A 25,092-nucleotide genomic window follows, 5' to 3' on the forward strand; every position below is an offset into this window, starting at 1 on the left:
GCAGGCTGATCAGCAGTTTCCCACAGTCAGAGAAACGAGAGAGTGAGTTGTACGAGTCCCACACAACCAGACGCTTTTAGACAGGAAGCAGCGAGTTGGTGTGTGTGTGTGTGTGTGTGTGTGCGTGTGTGTGTGTGTTTGGAGAGATTCACATAGACCTTGGCTGCAAGTCTTTCTTCTCTATTCAGTCTTTTGAGATTCAGTCTTATCTCCAATAACACACAATTGTAGGTTCCTGTATTCATACTTTCATCTTTGGCTCTTTTATGTACATACTGTTGTTAAGTTACTAGTGGTTAATGTGGTGGAAATTTATGGTTTACCATTGCTACTGTCTGTCCTCTCCCTAACCTGATCACCTGGCAGGATTTGAAGAAAAACTGAGGATTATACCACATGCATTCTGGGAATCTGAGTCCTTGGCTACGCCCAGCTTCATTGGCATGCACAAGGCATTGCCTACAAGGGAACCCAAAACAAAACTCACCAATTGTCCTGCACCATAACATCTGGTTTTAGGGATTCTTTTTTCTTCAGTGTCTATGGATTATTATTTCTGTGAACCGTATTGTCTAAGGTACTCAACACTTCAACTCCAGCCTTACCCTACAAGAGGACTGGAGTTCAAGATGTGAAGGGACTTTGAACCTGTGTGTGTATAAGCACATGGCCATCTGTGGTTCAAGTGAACATACCTCTCACGGAACCACAGGGACACCAGATTCACTTGGACCTTATTGGCTGCAACCACATGGTGCCAGTGCTTTGATAACATAACACCCTAAAACGCTAACTTTTGTAAAGGTTTACACGAGGATTTAAGCTGTACATTTTGATTGTTTTTGTTCTCTTTCTCTTTTCCTTTTCCAGTTGTAAAACATAAGACAAAGGAAGCAAACTAACTTTTAAAAAAATGTGGCCTTTCTCAGCACCTTGAAATAGCGCCCTCTCTGGTAGAGCTAATACTGGGGCTCAGGATGGTAATGCGGTGAGGAATACAGGTATGTAGTGTGTCTGTCACAGAACGCCGGTAAGTGCAGGTTTGCAGAGAGGAAGAGTGAAGTTTGAGGAGGAGGAGGGGCCCAGTCGGGATACTAGCCATGCAAGGCAGCGCTCCTCCAATTAGGTGACCCCTTGGTTGTGCTCCTTTGCCGCTGCAGAGCCAGAGCCAAGGGCGGCTGGCTAGGTACAGCACAATGGATTTTGTATTGTGTTACCCACAACAGGCGCACCTGAAGCACACCGTGTCCCGCGGAATGCTGGAGTCTGCTCAGATTGAGGTGACTGCCTGGGCTGACCGCGGGAAAAAAAATCAATATAATAACATATATGTTACACAATAACAAAAACTATGCTGAATATTTCTCTTGTTTACCTCTGGCTCTGAGCTGTGATCGGTAATACTGGTGTGCTCCTTGGTTTCCTCTTTGTTGATCTCCTCAGTAGGAGTTTTTTAGTCTGGTTCTAGCTCTGTAGTGGAAAAAGGGTATACTGAGCCAGCCAGGCTCCAGCTGTGTAGTGGAAAAAGGGCTATAATGAGCCAGCCTGGTTCCAGCAGGGCTTCCATAGCATAAGGGGTAGCGGTCTTTGCTGTGTTACTTTTCTCTCCTGCTCAGTGGATGTTCTCACACAGAACATTGAGCCGAGAGACAGGAAAAACCTGCCTGCTCTGCTGCTTTTAGCCCGGATTATTGCAAATTTATGGCCGGCCCCTCGCTTTGAGAGGAAGTTAACATTGATCAGGGAGAGATGAGGGAGATTTGTCATTCCCTGTGTTTTCTGGCCCATGGCTGCAGATCCCTCCGTGTTGGGGACTCGGGTGCCTCCTCCGCTTTCCAACAGTGCCTGGGTGCCAAAAGCAAGTAGGTTTGAGATGAGGGATTCTCCCGATATGCTGCTCTTCTCCACATACTAGTCTCATCATTGACTCTCTGCACCAATCGCAGTAGGGGCCAAGGGCTCAGCGCTGCATCAGCCAATGAGTAAAACATCACACTACAAGCCCATATTGGGGGGGGGGGGTGTTGTTTACAAGGAAAAGTGTTGGCTGGCGAGCAGAGAAAGGGGATGACCTTCGGCTGTCAAAGTGTGGGGCGCCCCTAACGAGGGCCAAGGTTCGAGCAGAGGAGCATGCTGGGACAGGTTTCGTCACAGGGTCAATAGTCAGGGAGCGAAGTGAGCTTATGTAGAGATGGTAATATGGTTGTTTAAAATACGGCCATGGATGTCGTGCAGTGAGTGTAAAAAAAAAAGACTGAAAAAATGTGCCAAATGCGTGGGTGTCTTCAGCTTTTCTTTCATGTCACCTCAATCCTCTGTTGTACAAAGCCGTCATTAGTCTGGGACTGTGTTAAACGCACTAATATGGGTTTAAACAGGGAGAGGGGAGGGCAAGGGCTCGATGTGTCAGCGATTCGGCGGCGACGCTAATGTTTCCGAGCCTGCAGTTAATTTGCGCAGAGACATTAGAAAGGTAAATCCCTGTAATCGCTCTGTAATTGTAATTAAAAGAATGGAGAGAGCGGCAAACGCATTGTATTATGGAAATTACTCACAAATTGGGTACGTACGTAAGCCTTTTTTCATTTTCTTAATTAAAACTCCAGCTCATTTGTAGTTCATAACTTGTTTGATGGAGTTCAGGGTAGAATGAACTGTGGGAGGGATAGGGGGAGGGGGAAAAAAACTCATCCGTACTCTGTACTGACCGCACTGCACTTTTGGGGGGGGGGGGGGGAAGAGTACAGTGTGTTGTGCGTTTGAACAGGATCGGACGGAGGGTCTTATTTATTCTGTGACATCACTGCATCGGCACATTCAATAGTGACTTCTGCTTTTGCTATGCAAGTTAACTTTATACCCTGCTGTCTGTGTAACAGCGGTAGAACCATGACTGGTGGCACCATTGTAACACTATGGGGAAAGATTCACTTACAGTAAGCTGTCTGAATGCCCACTCCAGTGCCTGCGGTTTATGTGAAAAGGTGTGAAAGATTGGGAGAAAAAAAATGAAAATGCGGATAAGAAGATTTGAAACCTTTTCAACTGTAGATTATTATTTTTTTTCTTTTTCTGTGGCTGTTTTATGCCAAATACGGGATGTTACCTCTCCCTGTTTTCTCTCTCTCTGACTCTGTATAAAAATATATATTCCTTCTTTACTTTTCCTCTTCCAAATAACAGCTATATTTTTCAATAAAAGGAAAAACTGGTAATATTAAACTGTGAGAGGCAGAGTCGTTCATTGGGTGCACTCCCTCTTCCTGGGGTTGCGTCTGTCACTGTGGGAAGACCGTTTCATTGTAAAATGCTTACATGCGTCATTTTGTGTTTGAATGAATAACAGTAATTTGAATGCTAAGCATGCCCAAGGCCAGGCTTACCCTCACTATAGGTGTTTCTCGTGTGTTGACAGACGGGTTCTTTTGGTTCTTTTTTTTTTTAACCTTTCCTTTTCTTTTTCTTTAGTCCTGGGATGATTTACAAAAAGAAATGTGATATTGCGCTGGTATTTCCTAAGCTGATTTTTATGCTGCGTAAAAAAAAAAAAAAAAACACTCACAAAACCCTGTCATGTCTTATGACTGTAGTCATGATGAATTGGCTCTGGAGAACAAATGTGCAGAGAGGCAGGGAGGTATTGGCAGAGGCACTGTTTTTTTTTTTTTTCCCCCCTCTACCGGCTTTAACAGCAGAGGAGGAGTTGTGAAGACTGCCGCAGGGGAAGCTGGGAAAAAATGAAGAGGGCGAGGGAGGCCACGCTGGCCCGTTTGTGCCGTCTCATGAATAGCGCTGGGTGATTTCCCTGACTAAGAGGCCTTCCGATGATTCACGGCTTTAGTTTCCTCTCGGCTCTTATCTCCCCTGCAGCACAGCTGTGCCTGTAATCAGCGGAGAGGTGTAAGCGGGTTTTATCTGTGTGAGAGATGGCGGGTGGGTGGAGGGAGGTTTCCACTGCAGATGAGCCCATTTGCATGCTGGGAGGTGGAGGTCTGAGCCACGTGGATGCCAGGTGTTCCATTGTGAAGGTGAGTGTACTGAATACACACACACACACACACACACACACACACACACACACACACAGCGTGCGTCTGCTCTGCAAATCTCCCGGGTCAAAAGGCCTCTCTGACAGCCCTCGGCCACGTGCCTGCTCTCACTCTCCCAACACAACAGCCCTGTTACCACCCACAGAAGCAGCCGCACTGAACAGACCAGGGCTGGAGTTAATATCCACCCCGCTCCTGCTCGTCAGATGGGCCGCAACTGGGATTCGACTCCTCACCAGGTCCTGAGTAAGAACGTCAAAACTGCGGGTGTATACCAGGAGTCCGAATTTGGTGTGACAGGAGGTTGAGGAGTGGTGAAAACTATGAAAGTGATACCTCGTTTTGTATTTTGTTTTTTTGCCCTTCTTCTCCGTCCCTCATTCATCCCGTCCCTCTCCTCCCTGCGGTCGATATCCATCTGGGCCAAACTATCCAGTTGTGGGGGGGGCAGGGGGTGCCCGCCAGGCCGCAGTACAGTGCCCTCTTTGTGAGGGCCAGGGATGTGGCTGAGAACAGTTTGCGTTGTGTGCGGTGTGAGAAGAGAGTACATATTGTGGAGAGGAAGAACAAGGAGTTTTGACCCGGAGAACAATGGAAGCCATGTTCTGCCGGTTAGTGTGTGGGTTGGCAGTGGTTGGGGAGTGTGGGAGTGGGGAGTGTGGGGTGGGGGTGTGGCCGAGCTGGACCTACAACTCTGTTTTCCTGTAAATACGAGGCACATGTTCTCCTTCAGGCCAGTTGTGCCTGGAGCCACAGGCTCCTTCTTCTGCAAACGCATTTGTCAGTTTTATCTCGGTTCATTTCTGCAAACTTGTTAATTCACTTCTGCAATCTGTAAGTCTGTTAATTAGACTACAATGATTACATTATGTCATTGTTACAATAGATGCGGTTATCCAGAGTGACTTACATAGGCTACAGTTTTATTCATTTCTACAGTTGGATATTTACTGAGATTAGGTAGGTTACGTACCTTGCGCAAGGGTACAACAGCAGTGCCCCAGTGGGGAATGGAACCAGGTTATCCAGGTTACATTTTCTTACATGTTACCCATTTATATGGTTGGATATTTCCTGAGCCAATTCTGGGTTAAGTACCTTGCCCAAGGGTACAACAGCAGTGCCCCAGTGGGGGAATTGAACAGGCAGGTTGCGAGTCCTACTCCTTACTGCTATGCCACACTAACCCCCCCCCCCCCCCCCTCCCTCCACCTTTTAGGTCCATGATATTCCCCCATGTAGCCCTCTGAGATGTGCTCATGCCCTTTCTGTCCCTCCCACAAACATCAGTGTTTGTAAGAGACTAGTCTGAAAATGCCCTTGCAGCAGCTGTACTTGGACCCAAGGGGTGACCGTTGGAGGGAAGTGAGGGGGCTGGTGGGGGGGGGGGGGGGGGGGGGGTGGATGAGGCAGCGTTAGGTGTCCTTTTGTGTCGCGGGGACAGTTGAATGCAAACGAAATGTGGCAAGCTCTCACGGGGGCCGGCCTACGACAATAGAGCCCGCAGGGGCCCAGAAAGGGGCCTATTGTGGGTACGTTGCCTGACAATGCTGTCTGCGGGGGGAAGGGGGATGGGGAGACAGAACATCCCCCCCGCACCTCGTCCCAGCCCGCCTGCGGCTCTCCTAATCCAGGCCATCGGGCTGGAACTGACCATCCGCAGGACGGCTATCCTGCTCCAGGCGTGCTGTCAGCATTGAGCAGCATGCTTGCCATGTTAGCTATTTTTACCCACAGTGCTTTTCCCTCTGCCTCTCAGAACATCTGTTTGGTTCGGTGCTCCCATTTAGAGATCCTGTACGTGTCACCGCTATGCTATGCACTCTGGTGTAAATAAGCCCCTCAGATTGATTTATTTTCATGAACACAAATCAAAGTGGAGCAAGTCTGCATATTATGTGATTTATTTCCCCCCTGTCCAGGACGGCTCACTTTAATAGCTTGCACTTTAAATATGGCTGTTTTACATGGTTTGGTATGTACAGGGGCAATTCATATCAGGTACAGTGCTAGAGGGTCCCACAGCCCAACTGAGAACTAACCCCGTGACCGCCAGGTAACAGTTTGCTAACTGTAGTACATTATTGTCATTTAGCAGATGCTCTTATCCATAGCGATTTACAGTCATCACAGTTTTTACACGTTATCCACTTATACAGCTGGATATTTACTGAGGCAATTCTGGGACAAGTACTTTGCCCAAGGGTACAGCAGCAGTGCCCCCCGCAGGGAATCAAACCAGCAACCTTTTGGTCACGAGCCCTGCTCCTTACCGCTGTGCTGCACATTATTATTATTACTACTATCATTATTATTGATAGCACAACTTAATCTAGAGAACATGGTGTTAATAGTCTCTCTCCTTCTGAACTTTGGCCCATAATCCAGTTTGCGTGTACAGTCATTGAGTTCTGGACTGCATGCTATGGTGGGCATGGCCACCAAGGTAGTCGCTGGGGAATGCCACCTTCAACTGTAATTCCACTTATGACCACAGGGGGCTCTAAGGTGTCACTCTTCCCTTTGTCAGCGCACAGGTACAAAATCCACAGGTGTGCTTGCAGTGATTGCTTCATGATTGCAACCATCCACCCGAAATTTGAAACAATATCTTAACTCACTCCATGCATGTATACGGTTGCTAGTTTATACGAAGCAGGTATGGGCATTTTTTTTTCAAACGCCTTCTGTAAAACTGGCATTGATAACTTCTTCAGATTTCTTTAGAAATAAGCTACTGACGCATGTTTCTGACTGTTTCTGAATTCATAATAACTAAAAACGCATCTTTAACTGCATCCACATTTAAAATATAACATGCCAGCAAAAGAGAGCAGTTTTCCTTTTTTGTTGTTTTAGTACAATGATCGGAACCCGTGCTTCTTTTGCTAACATATCTCATAACATTTGCTTAACAGCTGGTCGTAACCAGGTATACAATACATTTTAATGTTACATATTTTTTCTTTATTTTACGCATTGTATAATTTATGGTCAATTCAACATCTGGGACTTCACCGAGAGCATGAAATGGATGTAACGCAAGTCTATATATAACAGCTGTGTATGACGCAAGCAGAAAGCCCAGTACATCTAGACGCCACTTATCCACTCAGATGCCCCATTTTGAGTTTCGGACCCTCGCCAGCCAGGCATCCTTACCTCTCTCCCCTTGTCCAGCTCCCAGCCAGCTGCAACACCAGCAGAACACCGCCATTATCGCGCTGGCCTCGGAAACGGACGGGTGTAGGTTTGATTCCCAATTGAGGCGTCGCTGTTGGCGCCCTTAAATAAGGCGCTGAACCTCAAGTACTGCCGTAAACATCCAGCTGTTTGAATGGGTGACACGTGAACTGTATTTAAATCCCCTTCTCCCCCGCATAAATGCACCTGCTAAGCAAATAAATAAAGTACTGTATTGTACACGCGTTGATAGAGCTCCAGGTAACCCTCCGTGGGTCTCTTTTTTTGCTGCTGGCAGGAAGCAAAGCCAATCAATTCTGTTTTCACATCCGCGGACTGCAGGGGACTGGACGAAAGAGGCTCATTGGCATTGAGAGCTTTATTAGAGGGGGACAATGAACCGCCCGATGGAAGCTCTTTGCGAATTGAAAGCTCTGAATTGCAGAGCGGAGCCAAATTGCATCCATTCCTCCCGGTGCCGTTTTCCTAGTGCAATGCAAGCAGTTAATGCGATGCACCTGCTGTTTGAGTGTTTTAATCAGAACGGGCAAGCTGCGCCGGGCGGAATGGCACCTCTCTCCGGACGCATAATGGGATAAGCAGCCAAATCTGATTTAAACTCTAAATTTAGACAACATAACATTTTACGGTTGGTCATGGTTAACGACACCGCGGTTGGCTTTTCATTTTTGTGTTATTTTTTTGTTCAGGTTTTCCGGTAATGCACCCACAGCAGAGCGAATGTTCTAAGCTCACCGTGAAACTTATTTCAGGACCCATTGCGGGTATGCTGACGAGACTGTGATGTTAGTCTTTGTGTATGGAAGCGTGTGAGAGTGAATGAATGGATGAAAGAACGTGTGAACCCTGTAAGAATCCGTACGTGTCAGTATAAGAATGATAAGCCACTTGGAAACCACAGTTCGAGAACACTGATATCACAAGATCAGGAACGTTGTCTGAAATAAGTTCCCCGCTTCGCACCCCGGTTACTCAGAATCTGCTGGTAATAAGTTCCATGAATTTAAGAGCTGCGGATTTGCCACACTTCATTATCACCGGCCCTTTGCTGCCATCTAGTGTCCATTAATGCACATCGCTGCCTGCAGACAACTGGCTTCATTGGCGCGTGTGATGCTGACATTTCGGAACATCTGTCGAGTTCAACCTGCTGTTCATGTCTACGGTAAATTCACTTTTCACTGGATTTTTGGTGGCCAAAAAATAAGCAGCACTTTCTTAAATGCGTCTTCCATAATTAAGATGAAACTGCAATGACGTTGGAGGGCGTTAAATAACGATCTTTCTTTTATAGGAAGCTCCGTCCATGGGCTTTTTTTCTTTTTTTTAACTGCTCCAGTTCTCCAATTTCGACCCGACAACGGAAATCTGCGAGTCAATCAATCCCATCACCGCAAGGTTGACTGAGCTAGCCGCATTTGCAGAGCTGGCTCGGTTTGATGCGACCCGAGGCTGGCGCGCCTTTGCCTAGGGCACTTTCATTTGCGGGCCACTTTGCTCCGGTCAAAGCCGAAAATTAGTTGCAGAAACTGGATACGTACACAATTTACTGTAGGTGGGGGTTGCAGAGAGCCGCACGTATCACTCTGCGCCAGGTTTAAATCACTTGCACATACACGAGAGCCAGTTGTACTCCTGTCATTATTCTGAGTGGTTTTTTATGAGTTCTGTGAAGCTTCACTGTTATTTATCCGTAATATATTTAAAAAAACAAGAAAGATTTAGACTCCACCATATAGTATACAGACAAATGGAGATTTCTATTTTGCTTATGTTTTGGGTCCATATAAAATGCAAGATGCAATAAACTACTGTTTAAAATCAATATTGGTGGACCAACTGAACATCTATCATACGCTCAGGCCCATAGTCCCCTGGTTGGATTTTGCAGGTTGAATAAACAATCTATGAAACTCCTCTCTCTCATAGTGGATCACACTGTTAATCTCCCATTTATGTGGTCAAATAGTCCCTCACTCAAGCACACAACACTCACATGCCCCCCTGGGATCATTCAATAGCATGCAATGTAGGCTATACCAACACACAGGCTAGCTCTCTCACTCACCCAGAGGCACAAGCAAACCCATAATCAATCAGTAGTTTACTCTCTCTCTCAATTCAATTCAATTCTATTCAATTCAAGAAAGCTTTATTGGCATGAACGTTCTAACAACATTATTGCCAAAAGCCACATACACACACACACTGTAGCTGCCATCAGAGTCAGTTATACTGTTTAAGTTCATTTCATAATTTTGAGTTAAAAAATAAGAATTATTTACGTTAATAAAGGAATATATTTTTGTTAATTCATATAGATGTAATTAAAAGGTACACAGACACACACAGAAATAAATGTTTAAACGGGAATCTGCATAGTGTTTACATAGCGGAACTAATGTTCTATTGTCGCAGTAGCGTCGGGTTGTTTTGTTTTTCACACACATTTTCACCTGACCATGCTTGAGAGGCAGAGTATCGTTCCGTGTGGATAGTCCGGTGCAAGAGAGGACATTGAAGTCACGTTACTTTATTGTTAATGTAAATGAAGACTGGAGTCAAGTTTCCTTTTACCTCCCTGTAGTTAATGCGGCCAATGAGGTATGTACATTTATTTATAATATATTCGGTGAAAGTGCTGTGTAACGCCAAGATAATTTTATGTTTATGTTTATGTTTGTTTATTTATTCAGTTCTTACGACATTTTCCACGGCGTGTTGATAATATGGAGGTGGAAAATAAATGCCTGTAACCAGAGGAACGCCTTGTGTCGATGATTAACTGAACGGGAGCGACACACACACACACTCACACACACAAAAAGAAGAAGAAGAAAAAAGAAAAAGGGACAATTATGTTGAACAGAATTGGAATGTTATCACAGAACAGGACAATTCTAATAATAATCACAGACAGAAATGGGGTTGGTGTTTTGTTATGTTCTCTCTCTCTCTCTCTCTCTCTTCTATCCTCTCTCCTCTCTCTCTCTCTCGCTTGCTCGCTCATTCCCCTTCGAGTTGTCGTGGTTGCCGAAGGGAGAGACCGGGGTCTTTCAGCACAGCATACTGAAGAAATTAACTGCAGAACGCCAGGTGTGTGGGGGTTAATTTAATTTTTCAGTGAGGGCTGGCCAACACCAGCTGCTGCACAGAAAAAGTTATCTTGCATTTACTGTACTGGGTGTAGCTGTATTCTCCAGATGACGAAGTGATATTTGCTCATAGACATTGCTTGCCATTACTTTAAACCGTGTAAACTTTAAACCAATTAATGCCAACTGTTGGTATTAAACTGAACAAGCTGTTCAAATTATAAAAGGCAAAAATTAATATCTAGGTACTTAAATTGTCCTCTGTGATAATGGTCTGTCACCACTGCTAACTGACAGTGGAAAATATTATTATGTTATTATATTCATATTGTTATGTGTTATTATTTTGTGTAATTACTTATAAAAGACGTGCAACTGATAATGGTGTTACTTATGAATTTATCTGCAAGTACGTGTTACAGAAAAATAAAGCAATAAAGTTTGCAAAGCAGCAGAATGATCAAATCAGCTTAATCTTTCTGAGACAGAACTGGGGGAAACATCCACTGAAATGCCAGCATGGACATCCCAAACATAACGGGCTTTATGAGCCAAACAAAAACACAAATGATGTATCATTCAGCCCTAACTCTGACAAAAGGCTGGCGGTGGTAAACGAATAAAACAAGCTCAGAATTTACGAAGACTGTGAGACAGAGACTTTGACAAAGTACTTTAAACGCTAAAGCACTGAGGACATTTTCATTGGTCGCATATCATTTAAAACCAGATTTTTGCGGAAGGTAAAGCACAATTTGAAACAAAAAAGATGAGGTTACAGGAGCATCACACCCATAGATCTGGTGGGAGCTGAATACACTTGACCTCTTTGAAGACATTACTTTATGTTCATATTGTATTATTTTGTCATCTGCATTGGCAACGTTCTTGTCAAGATGCCTTCTGTCCTGTAGCTCAAATTTTTTGCATTATCCAGTAGTACAGCTGGATCTTCATAGCGGTGAGTCAGGATAAGCACAAAAGCTCCAGTAGTACTTTCAGAGGCAGGAGGGAAAAAAACCTGCAGGTTTCTGAGCACTTCCGGAACCACTGCTCCATAACTTAAAATAGCACTGAATCTCCGCTACAGCACTGCGTGAAATAGTCAGTACTGTGGATTACATTGCCTGATAACATTAGAAAGGCTGCCTTCATCCAGTTTCAAATTACTTTTAAAGACTTACCTTTTTTGACTTACTCTTAATGTGGTGCGGTTCTTTTTATTTGACTGCAGATGTTCTGGTGTTTTTGTCTTCCCAGTTTTTTTTTCATATAATTGCATTTATGTATTTTAAACTATGCAATTTTGGAAATGGTTTTGAATGTCATATACTGAAAACTGTTTCATGAATAAGGTTATTATAATTCTGTCTTGTCTTGGTGGACCCAGGATATAATGGCAGAGAACAGTACCCATCCCCAGTTGTTCCCCTCTGCATCCCTAGCCTGCTGTACCCAGAACAGTCATGGCACATCAGTGGTCAAACACCAGCAGGAGGGCTGGACACCCAAACAGTTCTCAGATCAGATCAGTGCTGATCTCTTGTCTCATGGTTCTGCCACTGTTCTGATGCATTTGGTCATTCAGACGTGATTCAAGTGCAAATGCTGTGTGGTCCATCATTGCCTGAGCAATACTTCCTGTTGTTTTTTTCACTGCCCTGTTCCATTCCTATGTGTACAACCCTAGGCTCTCCCTAGCAACCATTACTCACTCACGCATATACATCTACCTTCAAGAGATGATGTAAGATACATTTCAGTCAATTCTGAATTTTATTAGCCACAAATAATAATCAGCTGTGACAGAACAAGAGAGTGGCAGGCATTTGGCTACATATTCCCCATACAAAATTGCCTCTACAACAAGATGTGACATTTATGAACACATGAAGAGCACATTAAATATGTAACTGGTTATGGATATATACCATAGGCAGGTTGGGTTTAACACCAACAACCCAAAGAGAGGTTTATTTACATATAGTAAAAGAGCTTGAAACTATCTGTACTGCTTATACAACGGCTATTTAAACATTCAAATAATTCCATTCTTAACATTTAACATGTTTATGATTGTCTGACCCCCTGCAAAATGATAGCAGTTTCTTTTGAAAAGTAAAATAAAATCCTAAAAAAAAAAAAAAAGTAATAAAATCCTAATTAAGTTGCAACCTGCTTAGGTGAAGCGTGGACTCACAGGGTAGATGATGGACAGTTTATCGGTGAATTTAAATTACCATTTTGTCCATCCCCTACGATGCATCTACAGCATATGAGCTTATTAAGTATTCCAAAAGTGCAGCAGAACTGAACACCCCCCCCCCCCCCCCCCCCCAAAAAAAAAGAAAACAGATTAAATAGATCCTCAGGAAGGAAAAGAGAGGAAACAGATAAACAAACAGAAAACCATGAACAATGCAAAGTCAATGAATAACAAAGACAATGCAATGGATGTTCATTTAAACCCATTATGTATGTAAGGACCTACTGTCTGTGATGTACCTCGTTAGTCCTGTGTCCTCCGTCAGTCTATGACTTTGGGAAACACCTGTTGTAGCTGTTAAGAAACAGCATCACATCAACATTCTCAGGCTCCAGCTGACTTCGCCTGAGGCTGAGGACTTTGCCAGCCTTTGAGGAAGCTTGTGCAGGAGGGACCGAGCTGGAAACGATCCCAAGGTACTTGCGAGCGACCCTGTGAAGATGTGGGAATTTCTCCATTTTGCTCCTCCACCAAGTCAGAGGATTCTCCTTTATTGGGATTGTCTTTTCAGCTGCGTACCTCTTCAGTTCTTCTTCGCACTTGGACTGTCTTTCTAAGGGTGCCCACACACTACATGGGCGGTCATCCGTAGAGGCAGTGGCCTTGATGTTCGATTGACATGTTAAGCCCAGGGTTTGCATGTCTTTGATGAGTCTGTCATTGTGCTTATCGACGATGTTCTTGGGAAGCATGTTTTTAAATCTTGCATCCAAGAATGTGCTAGCCGCTAGCCTATAGTTGTCTTCAATGTCTACTGAGCGTATTGCACAATGTTTTTTCAGAAGGTTTGCAAACGTATTCTCTTCCTTTTGTGTAAGGTCTTGTATTTGTTGTGGTAGGAGTCTCATGAGAGGAATGATGTCGGAACCAGACGTGAAATTTTCCGCTGACATCTCACTCGTTGCGCTTGAAAAAGGTTGAAGAGCTGACACAACCTTTCTGATTTTTGACATTTCGCGCTCGTTCAAGCAGAGAGTGTCCTCACCTCCGTGGGAGAGCACACTGTCGATTGCCTCGTGATTCTGCAAAAGTGTCTGCAGCATGCAGAATGTGGAATTCCACTTGGAGTCCAAGTTTTTCGGTAGCTGAAGCTGAGGTAGCTTCAAGGGAGCTGGAAACTGTTTGAGTCTGCTCGTAGCTTTAGTGCTGCTGTGGAGGAACCTCACAATGCCATTGCATTTCTTCTGGAGTGTTTCTAAAGCCGGGTCTCCGTTCAGGGCATCGGCGAACACCTGGTCCAGAATATTGGCAAAGCACGGGATGTGTTTCCAACCTGCACTTTCAAGCGAATGTGAAATCTTAGACCTGTCTGTAACCACAACATGGACCTTTTCTTTTATGTTCCAATCCTTGGAAATTCTTATCAGTTGGTCAACAAAGTCTTCTCCTGTCTGCCCTGCAGAGAACTCCATCGATTCCAACACGTGGGACTTCAGCTCCCAGTTACGGTCGATGTAGTGGCAACGTACTGTCAAGAAGGTATCTGCGGCTCTTGTCCATGACTCTAATGTCAGAACAATGTCACTCACATCATCCAGGGAAGCTTTCACTTTCTGCTTTGCTTGTTCATGCAGCTGGACAAGATCAAAGCGCAGGGATTCTATTCCTCTCGGAATACTGTAGCCGGGATTCATGCTTCTCATGAATTTCCTGAACCCGACGCCTTCGATAATAGATAGTGGCAGAAGGTCGGTTACGATCATTGTTATAAACGGGTTTAGATTTGGTGTTACTCCTGAAGCTTCATCTGAAACAGATAAGCACGAGAAAAGTTAGATTGGGAGAGCTTGTGCTTGTTAATGAATAAGAAACTTTTGTCTAAGAATTCTCATGTTCTACAAGAATTACCCGGTGGTGAGGGCAAAATGCTCAGTCAAAAGAAAGGGCAATCGTGCATTATCACACTGTTCAGAGTCTTTGATGTTCTGATCACTTTAACAGCCCTGTGATTAGACTCTGCCTGAGTAACTGTTCAGCTATACAACATTACATTACATTACATCACATCACACTGCATTTAGCAGACGCTCTTATCCCGAGTGACTTCCAGCACAATGGAACATAAACATATCCAAGTGTATCCACACATGGATAAAACTGTAACCTACGTAAGTATCTCTGGGTACGAGAATCTGCTGAGCGACTAAATGCAAATTATGAACAGCCTTTAGACCTAGTGTTGTTGATTTCACATCAAGATTTATAACAGGTTCTCATTTTTATGGCATGTGATTTGAAAAGTTACAGTTAATGTCTTATTGTGTCTTTATTGAAGGAACAAACAACAGTTAGGCTCTCACAATTCAGAAATGGTTCCCTAAACACCATACTGCCCATTAACCCTTAATGTTGCCAACTGCAGGTTGCCAACACTCATGGTTGATGAGGGATTGTGGTCATATTGCAACATATTTAGCAGAATATTCTGTAAATGTTTTATAGCTGTCAAAACCCAAAATGTAGGGATTCATAACCAATTCATAGATATACAGTGGTCAGGTAATTTGTATTAGACAACATCCATCGAGTCTTTTTGTATTTGTGGCACATTTGTACAGTCAATAATGAGTCCTTATATAATTTCAAGACAAGTCCAGTCTGAGATGGTAGTTTTGCTGTTTGATGTCGTGGAAACAATCACAAATACTCCTCACCATCTGGCACTGAAGAACACGATGTCATGTTTTGCTGAAGTGATTGGCTCCTGCCATACCTCTCCATTGACTTGTGACCACTGGGGACAGTGTCGCCCTCAGATTTCACTGTAACATAGAAGACTTTCAAACAATGTTCAACAGATACATTTTCCATACAAATGAGTATAGTTCTGTGTGAACATTAATGGCATGCAGCGAGGATGCATCGTACCTCTTGTGAGCTTTGGTTTTTTATCTGGAGTTTCATCATGAGGCTGTCCTTTTGTCGAAGAGGTATTTCCTTTGAAAGACCAAATTTTTGTATATCAAACAAAACTTCCATGAATAGAAAATCAGAGCTTTTTCTGGAGAAAATTGGACATGAGGTGGGCTGTCATTCCACCATTGTGATTGATATCACAAAAATATCTTATTGTATTTGAAAGAATCTCCCAAACTTCTTTTCCTCCAAACTTGACCCATACACGTGTGGAACAATCCAAGATTAGTGGGTGGAGTGCTTTGTATTTACCTGTAATGCCTGCTCAGTTTTGATTTTGTTGATGAACCACTATCCTCTTTTGATCTTAAACAGTTTTATGGAGAAATCATCATTTCTGCAGTAAATCCCCCACTACTGACATTTTACAGTTATATGTATTTTCTATTAGTGTTCCGTATGAAGTGTGAAAGGTTAAAATGCGGGACATAGGTCAGTTTGAGGTTTGACTCAGGGCTTTGCACATAATGGTAAAACACTGTACCAAGCTTTGCGGAGGAAAAATTCCACAAATTCCTCACCAACTGGTGTTGAAGAACGTGCTGTGATGTTTTGATGGAGAGACTGGTTCCCATGGAACTTCCTATTTGGCTGGTGACCACCGGGGGCAGTCTCGTCCGCAAACGTCACTGTAACATAGAAGACCGTTTGAAACAGCATCCGAGACATATTTTCATGAAAAGGAGTTTCGTTCTAAGTGAATATGAGTGGATTACACCTGGGTTGTGTCATACATCTGGTCATCTTCTGTGTTTTATGTGGAGCTGCATCATGAGTCCATGCTTGGGTTGAATGGATAGAAGGAGAAATGTCTGCAAAACAAACAAAAGTTAACCAGAGGAAAGTCAGGAATGTTATTGTGCAGAAACATTACATTATTGTCCTTTAGCAGATGCTCTTTTCCAGAGTGACTTACATAGGCTACAGTTTTATCCATTTGCATAGCCTGATATTTACTGAGGTAGGTTAAGTACCTTACCCAAGGGCACAACAGCAGTGCCCCAGCTGGGAATTGAACCAGCAACCTTCTGGTTATGAGCCCTGCTCCTTATCATTACACCACACTGCTGGTCGCAACAGGCTTTTAAAAGAACAGATGTGGGTCGGGTCTCCAGCTAAGCAAGCAGCTGTCAGCTGGTATTGATAAGCCAGTGTCAGACAGTGGAGTTTGCTGCCTTGATGAACTAGCAACTGATTAGTGGATGATGTTGTGCAGAAATGCAATGAATAAAAAAGAGATTGATGTATTTATGGTAATCTGTCAACAAAGTGAGAACTAATTCTGTTGCAGTGGTATGCAGTACTTAATGTGGTTATTGTAATATCTGAGAGAAAAAACAGCATTTTGATCATTTCAACAGAATCATTTCATCTGAATTTGTATTTGAACACAAATACTCCTCACCAGCTGGCCTATATATACCAGAAGGCAATATAATACCCTTCTCATGGAACTGGCTCTCGCTGACATTGGATCTCCTCCTGTTATATCCCTTCCCTGGGGGGTGACCACCGGGGGCGCTGTTTCCTGCATACCTCGCTGTGAGGTGGACACGTGTTACAAACATCATATTATGTTACGTTATTACCATTTAGCAGATATTAAATGATAAACGACAATTTAGCAGGCACTCTTACCCAGGGCAACTTATACAGGTTGCAATTTTTACATGTTATGCATTTATACAGCTAAATGATTATGGAAGCAAGTCTGGATTAAGTACCTCGCCCAATGTCACAGCGGCAGTGGGGAATGGAACCGGCAACCTTCTGGTTACAAGCCCTGCTCCTTTTCCACTATGTTACACTAAATTATCCTCTTTGTGAATATTGATAGATTACACCAGGGGTGTGTCATACCTCTCAGGCTGTTTCGTTTTGTATGTGGAGGTTCACCGTGAAGTCGCGCTAGGGTTGAATGAATTCGGCTACGGAAAGGATTAAATCCTGTGTAGCAAACAAAACTTTCATCAGTAGAAAATCAGGGACTTTTATAAGGTGAAAAGAAAAACAATGGGGTGGACATAAATGTGAAAATATTCACAAGAATCCCTTGTTTCCAAATATTCTAAAAATCTGTCAGATCTGGCCCATTATACAGGTAGGTCTGGATACAGTCCCATCCCCCCTGTTATACAAACACCTAAAAAAAATATTTTAAATATTTTATGGAAAAAAGTTAGTGTCTCTTCCAGGAAGAGGTTTTTGACAAACTAATGACGCATCAGATCTTACAGATAAACATTAATTTACATGACACACATGCAAACTCAGACTGTCCTGCCCTTTGATGCTGTGAGCACTATATTGACCTTGACCGTGTAGTTTCATGCATCAGTAACACTGGGAAATGGTCAAAAGTATTTACAAATACAGATGTCAGATAGTGTGGCACTCATGGTTAAACTTCACATCAGTGAATGTCAATGGAGAAGGCATACAGACGCAGGTGGAGTCTCTGTCTAAAGAAGCAGAGGGCAGGTGATATTAATACGCCAGTGTCAGACAGTGGGGTTTACTGGCTGGATGAAGTGCTTATTGGATCAGGATGTGTCCAAGTTCTATAAACCTATGGACAGATCCATTACTGGCAGCAACCAATTGACTGTAACCCATTAACAAAATGATAGCAGATTTGGTCACAGTGATATGCAGTGATAAATCACGGTGATTGAAAAGTTTTTTAAGTTATGAAGTCAGAAGCCTAAACCAGACAGTGAAATTTGAGCAGGTCTGGCTGAATGAATCATTGTTGTCCCCCCCGCCCACCTCACCCTCAGGCAGCTAACTTATTTGCATAAGTTTCATAACGAGAATGGATTTCCTGTTTCTGTTCCAGTAATTTAAAATAAAGAATTGATTTCAAATGCACCTTCCTCTTAAAGTCATTATCTATGAAGGCCAAGACTAGCCTATATTTGCAATTAATCAGTAGAATCACTGGAGTTATTGTCTCTTTACACAAATACCCTGACAACAGACTGAGGACAGAATAGAGAAGTTACGAACACACCTGACCTGACCCAAAAACAGCGTTTGTACAGATAGAAAATCATTTGCACACTGTGTTTATTTTCACATAAAGGTATGTTAACTCAACAGAAACTGCAGTGGATATTATGTGAGAAGATTAAAAGTACTCACTGTAATTGCTCCTTTTCCAAGACATTCCCCAAGACTTATTAGCAGTAAGTTTTCTCTTCAGTGGTGTCCCGGCACAAAAAAGGATTAGTGGGTGGTGAAAGTGCAGATACTGCAAGAATAGAAAACATACATGAATGCATTGTATGAAAAGTATTGGACGAGAAAAAAGAGCAATTGTTAGCACAAGAACAACAGCTAAGAAAAATTATTGCACAAAAGCCAGCTGTTGAAACCAAACAGGGTCTTTGCCATAGAGTTGCTGATCAGAATATATGAAATCACATGCATTTGCAAATCTCCAAAAAGTAGTTGATAGATCCAAGGAGCAAACAAATAAGCATCAGAAGATTATCGATTTTAAGCTTCATCGCTGTATTTCACGTATCTCCACATACCTGCTTGAAACCCTCTGTCTGGCTTTCTGCTGAGCTATCAGTACAGTGTCAGGTTGAGGGGCTGCCTTTGTACTACAGCTCTGGTTTCAGTTGTGACAAAACGAAAGTAAACACTCGATTGTGGAATTCCTGGAACGGGTGTAACTGCCTGTGGGCATAATATGGGTTTTAAATGTGTTTCGTTTTTCGGGGGTATGTGTGTGTGTGTGTTTGTAAGCTCAGGTCTGTCTGGACTTGTTTCACCGAAAGAATGTTTTATCCTGGTATCAATGAAAGCGTGTAATGATCGGCCACAATAGCAATCCAATTATATCTTCACTGTCTCATGCATGGGTGTTGTTGGTCAGGTCAGCTACATCCTGCTCCCAGGATGGACCAGCTAGTGCTGTTCTACTGATCTCAGTGCAGGCAGCATTTGTTCCAAAAGGCAACTGTCTTTCAGGCCTTTACAAATTCTCTTTGACTTGTAGGGCCTCCCATACATTCATGCTTAAAGTGTATCGTGTGTTCAGTAAGGCAGCAGTGTAAGTAGAGTGGGAAGGAGCAGGACTCATAACGAGAGGTTGTCGGTTTGATTCCCCGCTGGGCCACCGCTGCTGTAGCCTTGGGCAAGGTACTTAGCACAAGTCTTAGCACAACAGACGGGAGAAATGAATAGATCTGATGGGAGCTGACTACACTTGACCTCTTTGAAGACAAAGAGGTTGTATTTTGTCATCTGCATTGGCGATGTTCTTCTCAAGCTGACTTCGTTCCTGTAGCTCATTTTTTTTTTTTTTGCATTATCCATTAATACAGCTGGATCTTCATAGCAGTGAGTCAGGATAAGCACAAAAGCTCCAGTAGTACTTTCAGAGGCAGGAGGAAAAAAAACCTGCAGGTTTCTGAGCACTTCCGGAACCACTGCTCCATAACTTAAAATAGCACCGAATCTCCGCTACAGCACTGTGTGAAATAATCAGTACTGTGGATTACATTGCCTGATAACATTAGAAAGACTCATCCAGTTTCAAATTACCTTTAAAGACTTACCTTTTTGACTTACTTTTAATGTAGTGCGGTTCTTTTATTTGACTGCAGATGTTCTGGTGTTTTTGTCTTCCTGGTTCTTCATATAATTGCATGTATGTATTTTATGCTTTTATTTTTTTGCAATTTTAGAAATGACTTTTAGAAATGAGTGTCATATACTGTCATATAATGTCATATATACAACTCTTTTATGAATAAGGTTATTATAATTTTGTCTTGTCTTGCTGGACCCAGGATATAATGGCAGAGAACAGTACCCATCCCCAGTTGTTCCCCTCTGCATCCCTAGCCTACTGTACCCAGAACAGTCATTGCACATCAGTGGTCAAACACCAGCAGGAGGGCTGGACACCCAAACAGTTCTCAGATCAGATCAGTGCTGATCTCTTGTCTCATGGTTCTGCCACTGTTCTGGTGCAGTTGGTCATTCAGATGTCATTCAAGTGCAAATGCTGTGTGGTCCATCATTGCCTGAGCAATACTTCCTGTGGTTTTTCACTGCCCTGTTCCATTCCTATGTGTACAACCCTAGGCTCTCCCTAGCAACCATTACTCACTCACGCATTTACATCTACCTTCAAGAGATGATGTAAGATACATTTCAGTCAATTCTGAATTTTATTAGCCACAAATCATTTCAGCCGTGACAGTCAAGAACAAGTCAGTCAGTTTCAGTTAAAAGCTATCGGAAGATGAAGGCATAGATGAAAGCACACTGGCAAACAGGCATTTGGCTACAGCTTTCCCATACAAAACTGCCTTTATGAACACACAACGAGTACATGAAATATGTAACTGGTTATGGATATACCTATTGGGTTTAATGCCAACAACCCTAAAAGGGGTTTATTGTCATAGAACAAAAGAGCTTGAAATGATCTGTACTGCTTACACAATCACTATTTTATCATAAAAATCAGCATTGAAATAATTCCGAACTGGACTGCAACCTCTTTAACTGAAGCGTGGACTCAAGAGTAGATAGTGGTAATACAGTATATCAATGAAATTTACATTTACTTATTTAGCAGATGCTTTTATCTAAAGCGACTTAAAAAAAAGTGCATACAGCAAGTATAGCGACAGTACAGGGACAGGATGTGTACAGTTCCACAATGAGACAGTTCTCAGCTGAGAGCAAAGTCTGTTTGAGGACACAGTACTATCAGATTTGTACAATTACAGCCTATAGGGCAACTAATACGATACACCTTCAAACGGCAAACTTCAACAACAAGCAATTGTGTGCTGGGTCAGTCCAGGTAGAGTCTGAAGAGGTGCGTCTTCAGGCCCCGTCTGAAGGAATGGGGTGAAGGAGCTTACTATTAAGCCCAGCCCAGCCAGCCCAAGTTTAAAGCATTGAATCTGAATTGGCTTTGGTCCTCTACCACACATCTACCACACATCTATGGGCTTATTAAATATCCAAAAGTACAGCAGAACTGAATATAGCCTCCAAATGAAAAAAGGAGAAATAAATCCTACTAAAACCAAAGAAAGGTAAAGAGAGGAAACAGATAAACAAATTAAAAAAAAAAAAAACAAACTCACAAAATCAGTAAATAACCAGCAGTGAAATGGATCTCCATTTAAACCCATTATGGTGTAAGGACCTACTGTCCGTGATGTACTTCATTTGTCTTGTGTCAGTCTACAGCTTTGGGAAAAATCCATAATAGCTATTAAGAAACAGCATCATATCAACATTTTTAGGCTCCAACTGACTTCGCCTGAGGCTGAGGACTTTGCCAGCCTTTGAGAAAGCTTGTGCAGGAGGGACGGAGGTGGATGCAATCCCAAGATACTTGCGAGCGACCCTGTGAAGATTTGGAAAGTCCTTCACTCTGAACCTCCACCAAGCCAGAGGATTCCCGCGCCTTGGGATTGACTTTTCGGCACCATATCGGCACTGCTCATCCGCCAGTTCAGACTGTCTTTCCAACGGTGCCCACAATCCATCTGAGCAATCATCTGTTGATGCAAGAGTCTGCATCTCTCGGATGAGACTACCCTTGAAGCATTTTTCGATGACTGTCTTGTCAAGTAGGTTTTTGAATCTCATGTCCAAGACTGTGCTAGCTGCCAGCGTCTGGTTTTGCTCGATATTCGCAGAACGCTGTTCGCATTCTGCCCTCAGGAGTTGCGCTACTCTGTTACCTTTTCTTTCCAGCGCTCCCATCTTTTGCTGCAGGAGTTTCATGAGGGGAATTATGCTGGACACGGAGAAGATCCCCTCAGCTGACATCTCACTCGTTGCCTCTTCGAATGGCTGAAGAGCTGACACAGTGTTAGCGATTTCTGATAGCTCATGTTCGTTCAGACAGAGAGTGCTCTCGCCCACGCGCATGAGTGCGTCGTTGATTTCCCGATGTTGCTCCAACAGTGTCTGCAGAGCGTACAGTGTGGATTTCCAGCTGATTTCGGAGTCTTGCAGCAGTTGGTATTCAGGCAGCTTCCCGGGATCTTGAAACTCTTTGGCATTGTGGTGTAGGAACCCAACAATATTGCTGCATTTTTTCTGCAGGGTTGCAAGATCCACGTTTTTCTTCAGGGCATCTCTGAACATTGCATCCAAAAAATGGGCAAAACATGTGATGCGTTTCCACCCAATTCTTGAAAGCGCATCTGTAAAGTTTGACCTGTCTGTAACCACAAAGTGGACCTTTTCTTTAATCTTCCATTCACTTGAAATTCTTTCCAGTTGGACAACAATGTTGTCTCCTTGATGTTGGCCAACGAATTTTGTTTCCAGCACGTAGGACTTCCGCTCCCAATTGCTGTCAATGTAGTGGCAACGTACTGTCTGTAGGGGGGTCTGCAGCTCTTTTCCAGCACTCTAATGTCAGGACGATGTCACTCACTTTCTCCAAGGAAGCTTTCAGTTCCAGCTTTGCTTGTTCATGAAGCTGAATTAGTTCTGAGTGTAGCGAATGTATCCCTTTCGGAATACCATAGCCGGGATTCACGCCTCTCACGAATTTCCGGAACCCGGCACCCTCGATAATAGATAGTGGTAAAAGATCAGTCACGATCATTGTTATCAATGGTTTTGGATGAAGGAGGGCTGTTGAAGGGCCAGCTGAAAGTAATAAACACAAGAAGTTAGTCTGTGATTGTTAATGATTAGAACTATATCCATGTACTGCATGAATCATACAGTGCTGAGAACAATATTGAGTGCTTTATTACTGTTCAGAATCATTGAGGCTGGTTTATATTCGGTCCACCTACTGAGGTTGCAAGCAGTAATGTGCAATGGTCACATCAATATATGGATTACACTCTTATCGTTTTTGCCTGCCGCCTTGCTACGTTCGCCTGATTGCCTGCCTGTCCGGTTCCCGACCCTGCCTGCTCCGGTTCCCGATCCTCGTTCTGTCCACGGACTGCCTTCCGGTTTTCGACCCTGCCCGTTTCTGATTTGCGATCTGCCTGACGATTTCATTAAAGACGCTTGGAACCCGAAACTCCCGTGGTCCGCGCCTGAGTCCTTGCCTGAGCCCTGACAGTACGAACTAGCCATCATGGACTCAGCGGACCTACCCCAGCTGCGGGCTGCACTGGAGCTGCAGGGCACGTTGTTGGGGGGCCACCAAAGCCAGTTGGAAACTATCGGCCAGTCCCTGGAGGGATTCGCAGCCAGCCTTGCCAACATCACGTCTCAGCTACAGCAGTTGCAGCTGAGCCAGGATAACCGCCCGCGGCAGCTCCCCCATCTGCTCCACCTGTACCCCCGAACCGGGAGCCCCGTCTGCCACCTCCCGAGTCATACACTGGGAATCCGGGAACCAGTCGGTCGTTCCTCTCCCAGTGCTCCCTGGTTTTTGAACTGCAGCCTTCCACGTTTCCCACAGACCGGGCGAGGATCGCCTATGTCATTACCCTGCTGACGGGACGTGCCAGGGAGTGGGGCACTGCGGTCTGGGACGCCGGCGTCCCTTTCTGCTATTCCTTCGCGGCCTTTGCGGAGGAGATGAAGAGACAGACATGGTTGCGAGGCTGCGAGGGAGATGCTCATGATTCGCCAGGGGCGTCGGTCAGTGTCAGACTTTGCTATTGACTTCCGCACTCTTGCTGCCTCCAGCGGCTGGAATACGGAGGCTCAGTACGACGCTTTTCTCCACGGCCTTACAGAGTCCATCAAGGATGAGCTGGCCACCCGGGAACTGCCGGCCAGCTTTGACGCCGGCAGTGGCGTCTGGCTATCCGGGTCGACCAGCGCCTGTCGCAGCGGCGCTGGGAGAGAGGAGCCAGTGAACTGCCGAGCCCCTCTCGAGAACAACTGCCCACGCCAGTTGTGCGTAGCCCTGCTATTCCGCCGCCTGCTTCCCCGGAGCTGATGCAGGGCGACCGCACTCGCCTGACTCGCCTGTCCCCTGCCGAGCGACAGAGGAGGATCAGCGCCGGGGCCTGCCTGTACTGCGGGCAGTCAGGGCATTTTGTGGCGACCTGCCCGGTAAAAGGCCAGCGCTCACCCGTAGCAAGGGGAGTACAGGTGAGCGTGACCCCCTTAAGCCAGTCCCCTGAAGTCCACCCTCTTTTTTCGGCCACTCTGCTCATCGGGGGTCAGCCCCACGCTGTCTCGGTGCTACTCGATTCGGGGGCCGACGGGAGTTTCATCGATGCCGGCCTGGCGGCCCGATTGCAGCTGCCCCATATCCTGCTGCACACGCCGCTAGAAGCCCACGCCATCACCGGGGCCGCATCACTCACGCCACCCCCCCTGTGAGCTTCCTCATCTCCGGTAACCATCGCGAGGAGATTGTTTTACACATATTTGACACCCCACAAGCTTCCGTGGTCCTGGGCCATCCCTGGCTAGTCCGGCACAACCCCCATATTGACTGGCAGGGCAACAAGATTCTGGGCTGGAGCCCATTCTGCCACTCCCACTGTCTTTGCGATGCTCTGGCTCCTGTGTTGCTGGACGCCCCCTCGCCCGAGGAATTCCCGGATCTGTCTGCAGTGCCGCTGGAGTACCTGGACTTGAA

At 44.5% G+C, this 25,092-nt stretch overlaps 1 long non-coding RNA gene across 1 annotated transcript; it reads right to left on the minus strand.

The window, feature by feature from the left end:
- Positions 1–16,990: 16,990 nt before the first annotated feature.
- On the minus strand, positions 16,991–18,741 carry LOC118774446. Its single transcript, XR_005004823.1, has 3 exons — positions 18,675–18,741; positions 17,391–17,477; positions 16,991–17,070 (listed from the first exon to the last, which is right to left on the minus strand). It is a non-coding gene; the product is annotated as an uncharacterized LOC118774446 (long non-coding RNA).
- Positions 18,742–25,092: the final 6,351 nt, after the last annotated feature.

Source organism: Megalops cyprinoides, chromosome 1 (assembly GCF_013368585.1).
Source record: "Megalops cyprinoides isolate fMegCyp1 chromosome 1, fMegCyp1.pri, whole genome shotgun sequence".
NCBI classification, from domain to species: domain Eukaryota; kingdom Metazoa; phylum Chordata; class Actinopteri; order Elopiformes; family Megalopidae; genus Megalops; species Megalops cyprinoides.